The sequence below is a fragment of the Drosophila gunungcola genome (genome assembly GCF_025200985.1).
Source record: "Drosophila gunungcola strain Sukarami chromosome 2R unlocalized genomic scaffold, Dgunungcola_SK_2 000020F, whole genome shotgun sequence".
Classification (NCBI taxonomy): Eukaryota; Metazoa; Arthropoda; class Insecta; order Diptera; family Drosophilidae; genus Drosophila; species Drosophila gunungcola.
This window is the reverse complement of record NW_026453174.1, coordinates 1,013,183-1,031,495: the sequence shown is the minus strand read 5'-3', so window position 1 is coordinate 1,031,495 and position 18,313 is coordinate 1,013,183. Positions and strand designations below refer to the sequence as shown.

The 18,313-nt window shown below is 41.5% G+C and overlaps 1 protein-coding gene across 1 annotated transcript in view; it reads right to left on the bottom strand.

The window, feature by feature from the left end:
• Window positions 1–18,313, bottom strand: part of LOC128256533 (protein slit) — a 54,851-nt gene that overhangs the window by 33,614 nt on the left and 2,924 nt on the right. Inside the window, 1 exon segment of the mRNA XM_052986953.1 lies at window positions 6,088–6,152. The gene's annotated coding sequence lies outside the window, so the exon portion shown is untranslated.

Genomic DNA, 18,313 nt, shown 5'->3' with positions numbered 1-18,313 from the left:
AGGAGGACAATGGAGCGAACCAGGTGAATAGAACCTAAAAGTATAATATGACAATTGTTGGAAATTTTTAAGAGAGGGGCTGGTGGGAGTGGCACTAACTATAATGCTGTGTGGCCGTACCATATGCGGTTGGCCATAAAGGAAATGAAAAAGAGATTCGCCAATAGCCTCAGGTGGGTTCGCAAGGCGGGGATAATTGCAACGAACTGAACTGTTTGTGCAGTGATGGACTTTGAGACTGGATTAGTGGAGAGTGGTTTCCCGGCTGGCATTTGCCATTTAGCATTTAAAGTGCCAAACTTCTTCAGGGCGCTGAATGGGTTTTTTAGAGGATGGAGGGCAGACATATTTTCAGAGCCCATCTAACACTCATTTAAGCTCAAGTCCCCCTCGGCTGGGCAACAATTCCAGGAATTTTTGTGCCCTGCGCTGCTGCAGTAGAATCAGCAGCTTCACATGGTGGCAGCACTTGCTCTCGTCCGATTTCAGCAAATATTTGCAAATTTACGTTGACTCGGGGAAGCGGGACACTGCGGCGGCATTAGCGACAACTGTCGTAGAGTGGCACTTAATGAGCGGCGACGGGAGCTGCGAGCACCGAGCTCCGAGCTCCGAGCTCCTCTTTTACTGGCATTTCCACCGCTGTGTGCTACTGTTACTGCAGTGGCCCGCATGCCGGACTAAAACTAAAGCCAGGGAAGAGAACCTCAGACAATCCAGCTGGAGTTATGCACGATGGCCATGCAATTGGCGTGGCAGGAGCAGTAGTAGTAGTAGCAGCAGTAGCAGTAGCATCTGCACCAGCAAAATCTATCTTACGGATGCGAAACCTTGCGGCTGGTACGCCAGTTTCGTTTTGTTTTGCTTCGTTACATTTCGTTTCGTTTGCTGCTGTTTTGCCACAGATTCTTCTGCTTCCTCCACTCGTTGTTTAGCATTGCAGTAATTTGACTTGATTTGTTTAAGCTGACACACGGACACAGATGCAGATGCAAATACAGATGCAGTTGCAGTTCAAGTTGCAGTTGAAGTTCACAGGGGGCCACTGCACTTGCCGCAATTATGCGCTTATTAAGGCAGTTCTTTTGCGGATTAAGTCATTATTGCAGTTTACTTGGGCGCCACTTGAAACACTCATCACTTTTTAATGTTTTAAACTTACGTAAACAGCCTATAAATCGCATCAAAAGAACTCATAACTTGTCGTTTTGAAAACATCATAAATGAACAAAACTTACATAAATCATAAAGTAGCACATACAAAAATTACAGTGGCGTTTAAAGCACTTAATGAAATAATTGAAAAATCAAATACCAAAATATATATTTTTTTTATAATTTGTAATTACAGTTTTAAACAACTTAACTTTAAGCCTTTAATGTTTGTATTAAGACCCTTAAACAATAATTAAATATTCCACATGTAATCCCTGTTAAAAGATTAACTCAGACTATAATTTAATAACTCAGAGATACAACCCCTTGATAAAAAATTACCTTACTGCACTACAACCGAATTGAGTTTCAACCGCAACTTACTCAAAGTTTAAGCCCATTAATAATTTCTTATTGAATTATCGCAGTGATCAATCCCTGTCCATTTCGAATTTGGCTCAGTGTACGCCCGTTACTGGGCGACTCTACCGCCGATGACAAATGTGCCGCTGCCATGTAATCGCATTAAACGTTCGCTGCAATGTTCCAACCCCCCTTCTGCGCCCGTGGATTTTGTGCCCGTTGCATATGTTGCGCTCATTAAATTGGTATTTATAATGGCCATGGCTAAATCGCCGCCCATTTGCCACGCCCCGCGCTTAGTGTGGGGTAATACGAGTACGTCTCTCGTCTATGGGTATTACGTGCAGCGAGTTGGATGATGATGATGGCAATCATCATAATTTTTCGGCTGCCGCTGCCGAGAAGCACAAAAAGCGCAAATCGACGGCTTTCGAAAAGATAGAAATTGGTGGACGACGAGCCTGCAATTGACAATCTACTACAATCGACAGCGTCTAGGCAAATTGCGAAATTAATTAAATTTTAGCACAACTTTCGAACGGTACAAAAACCCAATGGTTCGTTGGATATTGCTGTTGCTGTCGTTGTTGCTGTTGCTGCTGTGCGTTGATTGCCGCTCTGCGGTTGCTGCGGTCGCTGGTCGAAAAAGGGGCAACCACCGAGGAGCAGCGGGAGGACCTGAGTGGACCGATGTGGGGAAAAGAGCTAGAAAAAAGGCAAAAGCCGATGAAACCCAAGCCAAGCGGCTCCACGTTTTAACATTTCTCGTACATGCAAGTGACAAGGCAATATCCGTCACGCAAACAACAGCAGCAGCAACAGCAGCAGCAACAGCAGCAGCAACACCAGCAACACCCTGACCAGCAGCAACAACAATGGTAATCTGGAGCCCGGTGTACAATGGAAAGAATCGGTTCTACCAGAACAGGTAATTGCCTCTGAAAAGCCTTATGACATGGTGATTTTTAAAACTCAACGAGTAGGAGTTCTTTTTAAAGGATTAATAAGGAGCGGAAAATAACCACAAATAATTGAGGACTTTTTATTTTTGGGAACAAAGAGGGTTTTAAGAGCAGTATCTATTTAAAGACAAGAATTAACATCTAAATTTGTTTAAATGACATACGATAGTCCGATCTGATGGTATCTGGCAACCTTTAAAGGTTTGTGGTTTATATTCATAAAAATTTGCGTTTAAATGAGATATTTATAATAAAATTGACCTTGCTCTGAAGCAATCTATAAAACTCTATTAGTAATCTTCTTTTACAAGATTCCCAAAATATGCATGAATAATTAAGACCTTTTTGCTCTCAATAATACGATTTTGGTTAAGCTATTCCGTTTGAATGACAATATAAATAGCACTAGCTTTAACATCTAAACAAGACGGTTATTATATTTCGTTTAAGGCCCTAATTTCAGAGCAAATGTCAAAGCAATTAATGCTAATCATTATATATGTAATCTATAAAAACCAAGCACATTAATCTGGAAATTATAATTCCTTTTGCTCAAATTACCATCTCAGCTTTGTAGACATCTGTTGCCGGGCCTAATAAAACCCATATCTCATCCAGAAATTATTCGGCAGTACATAGATCAACTCGGCACATAATCAACAACTTGCTGTGGACATAAAGATTGCCTCATAATCGAACCTAATATGTGGGACAGCGATTACCCGAAACGACAGGCGATAAGTAATTTCCACCATCTGGACAACAGTGTTTGCCTGTTGGCCAGTTACATATGTAAATGCGATGCGAATGGCCGAATGGCGATCAGGCCCCGAAAATTATTGGCCATTAAATCGGCAATCGTTACCACTGTAGCCTGGGTATCAGAAAAGGGGGTTCGGGTTCGAGTTTTCTACGTGGACTGGCAGTTTGTCCTGTGTTGTTGTCCACGGAGTGGACGACTCTACGGCTCTGTGGCTTTGGCAAAAAATTATTATTCATCGCTTGTATAACGACAACGTCGCTGCTTCGGTCAACGCAGCAGTCGCAGTCGGCGCACGAGTTAATTACGGTCCATTAGACTGCACAAGGGGTGTTTATTACCACATCAGTGGGCGCCGCCGCCAACGCCATCAGCCATCATTCCATTTCATGCCAGGAATGGGAAACAAGGCACAAGGAACAGGACATCGGAGCGAGCGGGATGCGGCCACTTGGATGGCTAGCTGAAAATTGTTGAGCGCTTCAAATCGCTGGACATGAAATCAGTTAGAAAATCTGCTTTGACATGGAAATTCCACCAGTGCACACTCCACTCCATCGCAGCAATCAAGCGACAGGCCATGTCCTGCTGCTAAGCTGATCCTTGCACAGAAAAAAACTACAAGAACCATGGTAAGATGTGGTTTTATTTATTTGAATAACTTATAGTGTACTCATATATCTGAATTAGTTTCCAGTTCTTTTGTTGTTTTAACTTGGTCTATTTATTTCTACATACCATATATTACATTTTCAGCACAGAAAAAATAATAACATTTTCTGTTAGCATACTCCAATGGTTATTTAATAAAGAAGCGGCTTTTAAAAGAATATTTGTTGTTCCCCATAGATATCTAATGAAAAAGTGTTGCAAGATATTATCCAAGGTTAAGCCTATATTTAAATATTTATTCCATAATATACTCTAAAAACTTTATATTTTTTTTTTGCTTTTATATTTTACTATTTCAACTAAAAGCTGTAGAAACTTTCTAAGGTAGAAGGATTTCCTTCTTTATTATTAATCTACATATTATTACCCGATTTCTTTCGGTGCTCATTTGTTGTTGCTTGAAAGGTTCGACGCACTTTTGTTGGTTTTATCCTACTTTTTGCCAGCGTTTTTAATTAGGACGCAGGCGCCGAACAACAGGAACGGCAAACGACGAACGGAAATCGGACAAAGGTTAGTGGCAGCAATCAGAGTTGGCATTGTGTGCAGCCCTCTCGCTCGCTCCCTGTGTATCTGTCCCGCTCCCTCCAATGGGAGCCCATCAGCCTGGCGACAAAATTTATTAAAATATTACGCAAGGTTGGGCAGTCAGTCATGGGTTGCTGCCCTGTTGTTGTTTTTGCTGGCTGGTCCGCACAGCAGAAAAGTTTTCCTCGCTTTTCCGGAGGTTCTGGGCTCTGGGTGGGGGGGGGTGAAAATATTTTCAACAAATTTAGAAGAGCGGAAATTGCAAAGCATTCAAAGCGAGTTGAGTCGCAGAAGTCGAGTTATTTGTGCAAGGAAAAACTTTTGCGTTCAGTTAGAATGCGAATTGTGGGTGGTTTTCCCTTTCTATTCCTGTTTTCCTTCTTTTTTTTTGGGTAGCAGGGCGGTGAGTTGAGTTAAGTTGGTTTTAGTATTGCAGCGTCGACACAAAAAATATAAAGTTCGCGTTGTTTACATAACAAAGGCCAGCGAAAAGGGGTTGGAGGTGGCCTGTCAATTTGTGCATTGGAATTCGACTAAGGCAGGGGAAAGGGAGGTGGGTGCCAAAGAGAACACACACATAAATTGAAGTTTTATTGTTGCTGCCGGGGCCATAAACAAAGTAATTAAATGCAAAAGCCAGGCAGCCAGACAACAACACACGAAAAGGCAAGCTGCAATTAAACAGTAGAAGAAATGATTCTTTTCGGATCGCCTTCACTGCTTCTTTTCACATGTGCCAAGCCAAGCAAAAAATCTGCACAAAAAAACAGAAATCAAAACAAAAGCTGAGCAAAAAAAAGGAATTTGCAAATAAACAGACTGAGCTAATTGAAGCAGCTGCGCCGCCAGCGTCAGACGTTGACCGCCTCTGGTCCTCTGGAGGAGCAGACACACTATATAGTACTCTTTATAGAGACGCACACATTCCGACCCCACCACTTGATGTACGATCATCAGGGTCCTCAGGCTGTTTTTCCTCTTAATTGGCAACAAGTGACAAGATTTTTTCCTGTACAACTTCTTTGCTTTTTTTCTCAGTCGCTCAACTGCTCAAATATATTTTTTTTCAAGATGTGGGCAGGTGTGAAGACTTGTTAAACAAACCAACTAAAAAACAACCATGAGCGAGAGAAAAATGTTAAATGGTTAAACGCTAATGGAAATGGCGTCTAATTGCTGGAAGGGGAAACGTTCACGTTCGCTGTTGTATTCACAACTTTGTTCGTTAAGTATTCCATAAATCCAAGTGTGGGCGAAGGAGGAAGAGTGACGAGTGTGAGACAATGTTTAGCATGGCATAATTATGCACTACACGGGAAAAGGGGGTGTGGGAATCCCCTAAAAAAGTGACGGGGAGTTGCACAACACACAGGCAAATTACCGGACAAAGTCATTTATCGAGTCAAAGGGAACTGTTCCGAGGAAAAATGTCTGCAGTACTCATGGAAAAATTAAATCGAGTGAAGAGAGAAAAACGTAGATAATGGCAGAGCAGGAAGTATTGAGATGTTTATGACTAAGAGATATTACAACTACCAAATCATCCAACAAAGTTCTTAAATTCGAGTGTAGGCAAAAATAAATCACCTTTAATTTATAACATTATCTTTAGGTAAAACACAATTTCCATATGCTTGTTAAACTCACGTCTCTTGAACCAAAACTTCTGTCACTTAAACCAGACGTATTTCTGTCCATTATCTTCAACATACCTGCAAATACATAAGGAAGAATAAACATTTTAGTATTTCACATAGTCTCAGTTATAAATCATGCTAAGGAAAAAAGGAAATGTATGGAAAATACAGGCATATCTTTTGGCCAGACCAACACAATTCCTCAAATCTGCTCAGTAAGTTTAATTTATGTGGCAGCTTTAGTATGAGCCTTTAATCTCTCACTCTTCGGATTATATAGTGGATATTCCCGCCACAAGTTAGCCGCACTCTAAGCACTCTGAGCTGCAGCCAGCAGCAGAAGTCGGATAAAAATAAGAAAGGAAAGTGCTTAGCTTTTCAATTCTGCTCATTTTAGTGGCCCTGCTGATTGAGTTCCTGCCGAGACTCCTCCAGTTGCACATGGGCCACAGAGTGAGTGTACTATAAGGTAATGGCAACAGATAAATATAACGAACCCGACTTCCCGGAATGATTTAAATGCAAAGTGTACATTTTAACACGCGGCCTGTGCCTCCTCGTTTCACCTCCTACTTTTCTGAATCTGCTACCACTCCACCTCCTTTCACTTCACTTTCCCCGCCGACCCCCAATCTCATCGAAGACATTGCCGCAAATGAAGCAATTGCACACACAACCAGGCAACAAACATGAAATACTCATGGAAAATGTCGTTGACATGTAAGCGAACTCTGGATACTCTTGACTAAGTATAACTTGTAATTTTATGTTTTCTTTGAGAAGTTGACAATCATTAGTGATTTTAAATTGTAAAACTGACATGTTTCGAGTTTTATGAAATTATTTTAAAGTTTCAAATCCATTTTGTAAAATATCGTTATTTTATTTCGCAAAATCAAATTTTTATTGTTCTATAGGCTGTGTAGGCAATATACTTGCTTTTTAAAATTAGTTGGTAAGAAAATTAGCACTTAAAATCTTCGGTATTTTCTTCAACTTTAAGAAAACATGTTAAAAAGACTTTAAATCAAGCATCCAGTTGTCATAAAAATTGAAATCCTCCCTGCCGGTAGCCACAATAAGGGTATGCGATGAGGAAGCAAGTGTAATCCCCTCGCGGATTTGCTGGGTTGCTGGATCGCTTGAGGAGGATGGTGGTAGTGGTGGTGGTGGCGTCAGTCGTCAGAGTGTTTGTTGCACAGGGTATGCCAAAGCCGATGCCGCTGCAACTGCAACTGCATCAACGACAGGCGCAACAACAAAACATAAATTCCAATGAAATAAGTTGATTTATGCTGCTGCGCGCGCCGTGAGCTGACAGCCGCAGAACTCCGGAACCCGAACGCTAGAACCCCACAACCAAAAGCAGCTCCACCAGCACCACTAGCACCTCCATCTGCCCATTCCTTACCCACCCCTTCTCCCCCTCAGTCCACCCAGAAAGGGGCAACAAGCGGCACGAGGTGAAGTCGGAGTCGGAGGAGACCATCATCTGGTCTTCGGGGGTCGGGCACCAGCAGCAGCTCATATGCCATATTTTTCATATACACGACGATATATACTATCTTGAGGAACATTTCTCTTCTGCCTTAACCCCTATGCTGCCCCTCCTGCCCCCTTAACCCTACATCTGCTGACGTGCGGCATGCAAGAGTCAAAAATAACTAAAAAATAGAAAATGAATTCCCTCACTGACGATGGTGTGGCGGCATTGGGGGGCGTGGCACTTGGCGTTGATTGAATTATATTTTGTGCACCGGATAGCATAAAAACCAAATGTGCGCCTACAATTTGTTGTTGTTGCTGTTAGTTGTTGCCTTTGCACAATCAAAAAGCTTAAGCAAGTTTATTTCATTCGTTCTTTTTTTTTTTGCTAGGGATGGAAATCGTGACAAGAAATTATGCCAAGCATGTCAGGCGATAATAATTTATTTAACTAAATTTATAATTAATTTATGGCAATACGTGGACAATAATTTTCGGAAAAGCCAAATCGAAGAGCAGTCTTTGATTACAGTGAACTTATTAAAAAATAAGTGCTTCTTTATTTAAATCAAAGCAGTTGTTTTGTATACTGTTGGTTAACATATGATATGTCTTTATACTGATATATTGTTAAAATTCTTAAACAATTTCATCATCTTCATCTTTTCATTCGCACTATGTTGTGTTCATAAACTTTTCTCCGTTCTCATCTCTAAAATTCTCCCTTTTTAGCCCACGCCATGTTTTTAGGGCCTTTAATTTTATGAGCTTTTAACCCAAAACACAAACATTAGAACCAGAACGGGGCGTTTGGGGGGCGGTGGAAACCAGCCTGCAAGTGTAAATCATGAAAATTATAAGCCATTTTAATTAGCTGCCGCTGCTGGCTTTCCTTTCGACCCATCAGCATCATCAGAAACACATTTCCCGCGCCGCATGTTGAAATATGTTTGATAAATTCGCTTCATCTTGTTGTTCTGATTCCCATTCTCCTGCTGCTGAAAGCAATTTCCCTCCTACAAGCCTAGAAACAGAAGTCCAGACGGATTCCGCGAGCAGACAAGGCTAATTCGGTGAGGCCAGGGGTCAAATAATGCACTTTCCTCATTAAACAATCTCGGTCTTTGATGTTCTCCTACAGCCACGCTAACATATACGCCTTTATAGTACACCCCGAGTACCAGGCATTTTCATTTTCATTTCAAGTGATTTGCATTTCCCATCGATGACCTAAGCTTTGATTCTCTTTCTGCACAGGAAAAAAACTGGTTTACGATATATTTAAATTTTGTTTATATATTTGTTAAATATTTAAATATCTATTTATCTAAAATCAACATGTTTATAAGCTTCTCCGCCTATATCAGCTAAGGTTTGGTGACACACAGAGAGCGAGGTTTTTAAAATTAATTATGTTAAATATTGTTAGGAAACAAAATGACGCGATATAGACATTATGAAGGAACAAGCCGCAAATGACTAATTGTGTGGTTCTTGTGTTTGTCATTATGTCTCGGTCTCTTTGCGGAATCTTTGAGCTTGTTCTTAGAGGCCGCCTCATAAATTCTTGCTGGCCAACAAATTGCCATTCATGTCGTGCACTGTGCGCATGGGCGGCAGGTTTAGGGGGGAGCAAGGGGGTTGGCAAGGTGCTGGGGACAGGGGATTGGTCTTTTTTTTCTTTCGGCTCGACGGCTGTCGCTGCCCTGTCGCTTTCTGAGCCGTGTGGCGTGCACCTGCGCGATAAGATAAGATGTGCCAGGTGAGGAGGGGGATTCGAGATTGGGAGCTGAAGTTCCAGGGAGTACTGGCCATCTTGTGGTGGCATGCGGCTTGTAAGTAGCCTGCCTTTGTCTATTCCTCAATGTTGTTTAACGTTGTTATTGTCTGCCTCTGGAAAAGCGAGGTAAAGTGGGGGAAAAAGGGGAGCAACGGTGGTGGGTGGTGCATTGTTGCTTCTCGGAAATGTTCGCCAAGGGAATTGTGTGTGTGTGTCTTTGTGTATATAACAAAATTGGGGAATTGAGTCAAGTCCAAGAAAAGATGTCCAAAATGAAAAGGATGAATTTGCCCAGAGCAAACGAAGGGGAAACATAAAGCAGACAAAGCCAGGCTCTGAGAGCATGAGGAAAAGCAACGAAAATGCTACAATAGAACAACAGTTTCTCAAGGAAATTTCCCTCGGATGTCTGGCCATTGAGAGGAAATCAATCAGAAACATCGGGTGGGTAAGAACGGAAATTAATTTTTGAGTTTGCTGTTAAAGAAATATACCCAAGCCATATTCGATTCATAATTTCACCCCAACCACCCTTCAATTGATTTTTTTCTACAGTAAATGAGCTACCAAAGTGTACCTCAATCTAAACTATATTTAGTGCTCGCCCAACTGTCAAACTTCTGATCGGATAAAGGTAATTGAACTTTCACCACACAAAGTAAATGGATTCTAACGCCATTCGTTATAAACTTGGGTCTACTTCAATTAACATATTTTACCATATTTCCATTTACCATTCGCAGTCGTAACCCTTTGCGTTCGGGGGCAAGTGACCCACAAAAAACCCTTTCAAAAGAGTTACCAAAACAAAGGTGAACCAAAAAAACTCAATGAAGAAAATCTAAGTAGGCCACAACGAATTTTTCAGACCCCTTAATAGATTGAAAATCAAATCAAAAGCTATGAAGAGGAAGCAAAAATTGTTCTATGCAAATCTGTCATCAGCTCATTTATTTATTTTTTTTTTTTTGGAGCGTGAGAATGAAATACATTTTTTTAATTAGGATGTCACACATAAACAACATATATTACATAATATTTTTTAAACGAAAGCTGACAAACTTTTTAAAAATAATATAAGGCCCTTAAAAAATATATAACTTTTTGCCCTGACATATGGTTTATGTATGTTCTAAAATATTTTCGATTACCCTTTGGGCACGCCAACCTTTTAGAGCACGTGTATAATTATACAGTCAAATAGCGGGTTCTATCTGCCCGTTCGAATCTTTCCCATGCAAGGTGCACTTTTCCCATTACTCAGCGCTTTCCCAGGAAAATGAGTTGGGCGGTGGGGTAGGGTGGTTGCGATGGATCGGGTGGTTGGGATGAAAGCCCAAACACATTTCCAATCAAAGTCGTTGACTGGATGACGATGATGACGAGTGCTCCGCCTTAATGTTTTAATTTTTGAGCCATTAACAGCTGCATATTTAGCAGTCTGGCATATGCCCGTGCACCGCAGGGGGGAGGTGGAGGTTGAGGGTGGTGCAGAGTGGTTCAGAGTGGTGGCAAGTACATCATTTCAACATTTTCCAACATGCATTAAACAGCAGCGACAAGAAATGCGCGGAGTTGGGGCGACAACTCTCGGAAACAAAGCCATTAGATATATCGCGTCGAGCAACGCCCATTTTTTGCACATTTTCGGTTGCCCTCACCCACTCACACACGCAATCAAAGGATGCACACCCTCTCACATGACACACACGAGGACACATCCAGCCAGAACATTTGCAACCCCTAACCGAACAGAACTGAACGCCGAACACCAAACACTGAACATCTTACCCCCGAAAAGCGTATATCGTATATTCCACTGCCTCTTTTTTTTTGGGCTTACTTTTAGTGCTCATTCCGTTCTTCCCCGTTCGTTGGCGCAGCAAAAATTAAAAGCATTAAAAATGCCCAGGGAAGGGAGTTCGGGATATAGATTGGATGAGATGGGCTGGCCTGGCCTGGCCTGGGCTTAGCTGTTGCACAGGGCTTCTGGAGGAAAGAGGAGGTTTCCCGCCGGCGGCTGAGGTGTTGCGATTGCAATAAAAATGCCCAGGGAAGGGAGTTCGGGATATAGATTGGATGAGATGGGCTGGCCTGGCCTGGCCTGGGGTTTCCCGCCGGCGGCTGAGGTGTTGCGATTGCAATAACCTTGCCCGGAAGAAAAGGCAGAGGGAGAAAAAAAATTAAAACCCACAAAAAACACATCAACCACGGTGGAACAGTGGAACCCCATGGGATACGATATGTGGTTCCGGGTTCAAAGATGTTAGCTTTACCCCATAACTCTCTGTGTTCGATAACGGGTTGAATGGCTTAATAAAATAAACATGAATGCATGTTCTATAAGAACTTGGACACTTAATCTCCTTGATTTATTAAAAAATAGATAAATCACCTTATCTCTTAAAGTTTTAGTACTTCTCCATTAAGTTTTTTTTATAATCCTTTTAAATTTCAATTCTAGTCCATCAAGATTTTTAAAAATCCTTAAAAACTGTACAATAAATTCACAAAATTTCAATATTCTTTGTAAACTTATAAAAGGTTTATGAAATAAATCGACTTCGTTTTAAAATATACAATTATCGGAACCAATTCCCAAATTACTGATCCCCCTTAATACTGTGTGAATCCTTTGTACAAATAAGACAAAGTGTAATTTAACTACAGATCACGTGCATTGCAATTATTTTTCTTTTATGCCAACTGCCTGAAATGGGATACTGAAGTGGCAAATATACTGGTATCCCTGCAATGTAATGTACACAAATAATTAATTAAAGAAATATAATAATTCCTGGAACCCTTTGGGCCTTAGCAATTCGATCTGCGATTATGGGATTCATCCCTCGGGCTTTGGCCCACTGTGCCGTCAGGTTCACCGCACACCACATAACGGTGGGTCGTCTTTCGTCTTTCGCCTTTCGTCATCGGTCTCCTGGCCGTAACGACAACAAATCGTTGTGGATTTTTATGAGTTTCCTTCGCAGCCCTCCTGCGACTTCCCCCAACACACATACGGCGTGTTTGCCTTGTGACAGGCAGCAAACAGATTGTTTTTATCCGTGAACCTGAGGATGGGGTGGCTTATCCGCATCCTCATTCTCCTTTCAATGGTGGTGGCTTGCAGTTGCAATTTCCCTGGGCTGTCCCATTCTATTCCTGCGCCTAGTCAACTGGCTTTAATTTAATTTAAACGACAATTCATGGCACGCACTGAAAAGTGATCTGCGTGCGGGCTGTGCTATGCTGTGCTGTGCTGTGCTGTGTGCGGAGAAGCCCTTAACCCAGCCACGCCCACATTCCAGCAGCCGCCTAATGAGACACATTTAACGGATCCGGAATCCGTGTCCCCCGAGGACAGCCACAATTTTTCCAATTTTTCAACTATTATTGCAAGGCGAAGCGGAAACACATTTCATTCATTGCGTTCGTTTATACATACAGTACTATAACTCGTATATTTACCCATGGGTCGAACCTATTTGCTTTTTGTACTTTTATTGCACCGGGATCGCGGAGAACCACCACCAAACCTAAGCGGAGAAAGCCTGAGAAACGGATGGGGGTAGAGTTCAGTTGAACTGTTCAACTGTTAAGTTTTCAACGCTTGGTTGAGTTGGAGTTTCGACCGAATGCATCTCAAGGGTTAAGCAAAAGGAGGAGGAGGAGGACCTTATCAGACGCTAAAGACCGTGTTGAAGATAAGCCCAAGCTTTTCATTCTGTTTGCTACACTAAAGCGCACGATGCACATAAATAAATTGATTTGGGGTTTCGATAAAGTTCATATATATATAGCTATAGCCTGTACGCACATGTAAGGTGGAGTGAGGGAACCGATTAATATTGCCCACGTTTCCGGTGTTTGTTTTATTGGGGGGATAGAGAAGAGGTCTGACATTATTAAAGTTCTGAACACTCAAAGAGGGGAATAATGGAGAGCTTGGGAAACTTAATTTCAGATAAGCAAAGTAAATGAAAAGATATGGCTGGGGATAAAGGTTGCATATATAGAGTCATAGTTGTGGGAATTCTAGGAGCTTTGCAAACAATTTGCCTATCTAAAAGATCTGGTATTAGTTTGGTCATCAGTTTTATCGCATGTGTGAGATATATCCATGGGAATTAATATCTAATCAGTAACTAATTGAATGTGAATGGTAAATATTTGTCATCGATGGCTAAATGGGAAAACTGACATTTAAGGCAATCAAATTGTATCCAAATAATAAATGCAATTTGTTCAATTATAAAATTTTCCTTACTGTCTATTTAACCCCGCAGCTTTTGCTGAAAGGCCTTCTAAATTTTAAATCATTTTTAAATGAAACTAAATTGAAATCAATTCAATTTCGACACAAAGGCAGGCAAGGCAAATGAATTCGATATAAGCCACCGCCATAAGACCCGATTGAGGCCCATTAGCGGGCATCCCCAGAAACCTCAAACCAAATCCCCCAAAAGACTCGATTCAAAAGGAAGACTTATCTCATAATGGGAGAACCTACAATTTCGAGAACTTTCACTCGTTGCCAAGAAAGACTTTCCAACAGAAAGGAAATTCTGATACCCCCACCAGAAAATCAGACAAATTTATGTGAGCTTTCAATTTTATAATTGTATAAATAAACAACTATTAGCGGCACCAAAATGCGACATAATTGTCCAGTAATCCTAACTAATGAACCGACACAGAAGATGAACAAGAAAAATGGAAAACGCGCGATGCCCCAATGGGAATGGGAATGTAAATGCAGTTCAGACCAGTCTAAAGTCCCAAGATTGGAGTTGGGAGTAGACCACCAGGTGTCACCGTCTCACGGTTTTGTATTGTTGTTTTTTTTTATTGCTGCTTCTGCTGACCAACTTAAAAATAAAAAAATAAACCGAAATCAAATCAACGACAAATAAATAGAAACATTTTTGTGTGACTCGCGCGGTGGAGGAGCTGGAAAAACTAAAACCAAAACCGAGCTGAAAATTTAAATGCAAATGCAAACAAACCCATAAAATTGAAAATATTTAATTAAAGCAATGCGACACATTTTGGAAAATGAGGCGGAAGGAGAGGGGCTGGACTTTCCTAGCTTTCAAACGTGGGCTGACTGAGGTTCACGAGATGTTGTTTGGTGTCTTTTACTGTTTGCGGCTCAAATATTTGGCTGCAACGAAAATTAGAGGAAAAGAAGCTGTTTCGGGGCAACAGACAGACGGGGACGGACAAAACCAAACTACAACAGACAGCGCCTTTTATTGGTTTGTTTGTGAGGTTGTGTGTAGGCTTCAAATGATGAGATGGAGACAACGATGGCGACAATGTGACAACCACAACAATGACAAGCTGCTGGAAAGAGAGTAATATTCAGGGAGCTTTCATATCGAAATGGCAATACCCTATGGGTTGAAAAAATATCCTTTATGGCGGTGGCTCTTTAAATGTTTTTATAGCTTTTAGATGTCTCATTATGGTGCCCTAGATATTTTATTTATTTTACTTTTGTTTGTGTATTTTTCAAATATTCATTTAAATTTAGATGTTTCTTTGAATTGCAGCATTAAAGAGCAAACACGTTTAAACTTTGACAAAGTCTATCCATAAAAATGTAAATGTATACATTTGTTAGCCATTTAAAAGTATCATTTTAATTAAAATTAAGACTGGCAAGCTTTGGGCTTACAAAGCAACAACTTTAACATGTTTTTGGATACCTAATTTAAATAAAAATTTAAAATTTTATATTCTTTTACATAGAGATTTTATCAGAGGAAATTCTTCCCACACAAGTGAAATAAATTCATGGGCATACCCTTTTAAGGTGCACGGTATTTATGTATAATGAGGAGTCGGCGCAGATTTTATTGCAGCATCACGTCTACGTCAACGTTGTCTACCGGATGCCTGCAATATATCAAATGGGAGTCGACTCTCAAACTGGCCATTGCATTCCCCCATCCCGGGCAACTGGCTGGGTTTTGTCTGGCTCACTTTTAATAATTCCGCCCCGAGGGACCGTCAACGGATGGTCACCTACACACAACACAACGGCAATCGGAATGACAAACTATAACAATAGGAATATACTCCAGGCAATCCAATTGCAATGCCCGTCGTCTGAGTGTCCCTCGCAATGCCCCTGAACCCCCGAGTCCGTCCGTCTCCCATCATTCGTCGTTTGTGTGTGCAGCGAGGCATAGAAATTCCAAGTCCGACTCCCCTCCGCGGATTCAGTTGTCCAAGAGCACTGCCGTTAATTATGGGAAGATTTCCCATTGTACAAATGAGTTGGAAGAACAACTTTTGTCAGGCCTAATGATGGGTAGTGGACCGGAGGGGAATGTCGCGTCTGGTTAGCTTCCAAAATTTATACAAGACTGCCTCCTCGGACTGCCACCTCGGACTGGTTGGCCGGAAGAATGCAAATGGCGGGGAAAAGAGAAACTAAATTGGTTTATTACATTCTTTCATTAGGAACGGGACGGAGCGCTGTCGTCCGAAATCAACGACAATCAAATAAAGTTTAAATACATATTTTTATTTCATTACACACTTGAAAGGCTAAGCCCCGAAACGAACCGTGTCTCGAGAGTCGGGGATAGCGATGATGATGATGACGATGAAGATGGAAACGATGATGAGGCAGCCGAGTATCTCTGGCGGATGCAATGCCAAGAGTGCCAAGTGCTAACGATTTGGCAATGGCCAGAGACATTGTCCCTCGTCTGCGGATCCATCCGTCTGTCCACGCGGTCTGAGTGTCCCTAACCCAACGTGGCTAAATGTTTTTGCAGCATTTTTGATTTGACTCCTAGGGATGGTGGCGTGAGCGTGGGAAACGGCACTCCTACAACCAAATGGTATAAGCCACCCTCATAAATCATAACTTAGCCCAGTTTATGGGGCACCAATAAACTTGTCAAATATTGAACTAAGCGCGGGGGTTTTTGTAAAACAAATTAAATATGCAAATAGTTTGACATATTTTATATTTGCTTTTAATTTCCACGCACCCAAAATAAATTCCTCAAAATACATCTACCTCGCTCTGATTTTCTAGCCATTCCCATTCCCATTCTCTTCGCTTTATCTATGTCCATGGCGATTAATTGTTGTTATAAATAAGCATTAACTGGTGTGGCGCAACACAAATAAATTTCAATTTGTTGGGCAAACGTGGTTCGGCGTGGGGGGAAGTCGAGAAGAGAAAGGGAATCTTAAGGATGACCAAGTCACGTGCGCATCTCTAGGAGCTGGCCGCGAATTGTGGCCGCTTACAGGTTTCGTTGCCTTTTCTTTTATTTGTATACCCTTGCAAAGGTTGCTACAAATTCGATCGGATGTTTGGAAGGCAGTGAAACAAAAATAAATTTTAAGTGTGCAACAAACCAGGAAGAGCAGAACACACAAAATTTGTATTTCTTTTCACTTATTATTAAAAAGCTTCTACTCGTTTTTACAAAAACTAATATATTTCGAACTTTTTTCCTTAAAAGGCTGTGTAATGGACCGAAGGTACCAGTACAAATATAAAGCAAGTGAAAAGGGTATATAACCTTCGACTAAACCATAACAACTTGATCCGTTGTCTCTCTCCTTTTTTATTTTTTGGCTCGGATTTTTGTTGGCTGACTTTGGCTGACCAAAGGCATCAGACTCCGGCTAAAAATCCAGCTTCAGCTTCAGCTACAGACTCTCGGGGAACGTCGAACGATTGGCAAGCGAAGTGAGGGGCTCAAGTGAGGGGCTGATTCAGCGGGGAAGGTAATGGGGGATACTAGCCTCTGACATCGACCGACACTCCACGCTGAATTGCGAATGGAGCGTTGCCTACATTGTAACTTGTTGTAGCTCCAACAAATACACAGCCTCTTACACTGTTAGTATAAATTCTCGCCTTTCATTTTGGCGAGTAGTCACGATTTATGCGAAATCATTATAGGCAAGTATTTCTTTTTCATTTTACGACGTTTTATCTGCAGGAAGAAGACACCACAATATATACCCATTTATATGTATATATAGAGTGTACACTATAATTGCAGTCGAGTCAATTAAATACATAGATTGCAGCATGTCGATAAGACATTAACCTTCCCTCGCAGATCGCTCTTTCTCCTCAGCGAACGGCACGGTCCCCTCTTTTTAACTCAATCTTATTAGTTGTGACTTGAGCTTTTTGTTTTCGGGTTTTCTTGCTTATTTTTTAGCCTTTTACAAAATGGCAGGTCATTTCACTTAGCCAAAAGTGAGGGTGAGAAAGAGACGGGCAGCAGAAGGAGATAGCTGATGGCCAGAAAGAGCTCTTCTTCGTCGCCTTTTATTTTTGCCTTTTGGTGAGTGAATTTATGAAGACATGAAATGACTTTGATGTTTTTGCTGCTGCAACTATGCGAAGATGTTTTCCTCTGTTTTTCACCCTCAACCCATGCCCATGACTTGCAAAGAACATTTTTAGCATTTTTGTAATTGACAAAATGGGTTCTGTTAGGGCTAGAGACTACCCAACAGTCCCTGCTAATCAAATCTGCTGAGGCATTTGTATAATTTGAATGTCCAACTGCAATTTCAATTAAATTCGTTTAACTGTGGGAACTTCTGTGTATCTGTGTCTGTATCTGTATCTGTATCTGGCATCTTAAACTGCCCCAATTAATTTGCTGCGTAGTTGAAATTCCCAGCGATAAAAGCGATTAATTGGAGCGCTTCCTGCTGACCAACTTTTTTGGTCGGTCCAAGCAACACCTGCTGCAGTCTCAAAGACTTTCACTACGCACGGCTAACCCTAATTCCCCCGAAAACCCCAAAAAGACACATCGAAGTCGAGGCAAACACAAACAAAACACTTGGCATCCAGCCGGGAGATGGGGGGCGTAGCAGGGGGCGCAGCCATCAGAGTGTGTAATCAACACTTTTATGTGATCCCCAATCCAATTCACAACTAATTACCAAAGCATCGATGGAATAGGAACTG